We start from the raw sequence: 1,302 nt of genomic DNA, 5'->3' as shown, positions 1-1,302 counted from the left end.
AAAAACTACACAGTGCTCTTAAAGGAGCTATGAAGACAAAATAGAAGTTGGGTTTATTAGAAAGACTGCTTATTCCCGATAACAATGACACCAATATCATCGCAATCTTCGAGCAAATAACGGAGATATTAAAGAAAACGTCTGAAGCAGTCGCGACCCCCTAGCCAATTTCCCCGCAACTTTTCTATGACGTCACACAACCTTGTTTGTGCGATTGGCGGCCGCCTAACTGACCTGTCGCGACGACACATGACTGGACGTCTGTAATGGGGCCTCTAGCTGCGTTTGACCGCATCACTTGAATGCTAACGTGCAGTTAACGCACTGAAAATTATGTTTTATTGTTGACCCGTATGACGTCATTCTTGCTATAACACGTCACTGTGGCACAAAATTTGAAAGTTTTTAAATACTTCTTTCTTTTTTGCGTTAAAAACACCTTTTGTGGCTGTAATGCAGCTGAGTAAGATACTGAATCCTAGTTCTTTCAAATTAAACGAAGTTGTAGTTCATCTTCATGGCTCCTTTAATAATGCAGAAAAGTTTTCAGCCTGTTACTGATATCGAGTCTAGCCCACGAAAAAGTCGGGGCAGAAAAACCAACTTTCCCTGTCGATGATGATTACGGTGGGTGAAGAGAAGCGAAAATAAAACGCTTCCCATGGTAGGAATCGAACATGGGCCCCTCGCGTTATGAAGCCGAGGGATATGCGATTGCCCATTTCCGTCAAGGTGCGAAGTTGTTTGGATTTGGAGAGGGGTGCATAGACGGGAAAAAGTAGACAGATAATGCACCCCTCGATCTCAGGAAGACGATTCTTGAACTCCACGGAAAGCCACGAAATGGCGGTATCAGTAAAGCAGTAGAGAGCATAATTGCAACGCAGTAAACCATAGCGTTAAAACACCTTCGTGGGGTGGCGTCGTATGCTACGCTCGCTTGTGGGGTGGCTAATTTGGTGTAGGACTTGATTTTGGAAGGTTTAGCGTTCCACCATTATCGTCGCTTCTAAAGGGGCGATTCATTTCTTATTCAACTCCGTCTTTTTTCAATCCATCATGGTGCACTTGTGTGCGTACCAAGGACACGGGATTTTCGACCAAAATGTGGTGAAGCAGGGCTTCCATAATGAATATTTTGCCATAGCCGCTATAATATTCGTGTTTTAGTTTGAAAATAATAAAATGAGGTGGCGAAGTGTTCATCATTGAACTCTCACTGAGTGAAGGTCGGCGGGGACGCGCTGGGTTTACACCTCGAGTGAGGGCTGCTTCAGCTAGTGGGTCGAGAGTGTTCACTAA

The sequence above is a fragment of the Haemaphysalis longicornis genome, unplaced genomic scaffold, assembly GCF_048455015.1.
Source record: "Haemaphysalis longicornis isolate Haplotype H1 unplaced genomic scaffold, Haemaphysalis longicornis Haplotype H1 scaffold_7, whole genome shotgun sequence".
Classification (NCBI taxonomy): domain Eukaryota; kingdom Metazoa; phylum Arthropoda; class Arachnida; order Ixodida; family Ixodidae; genus Haemaphysalis; species Haemaphysalis longicornis.
This window is presented reverse-complemented; position numbering follows the sequence as displayed.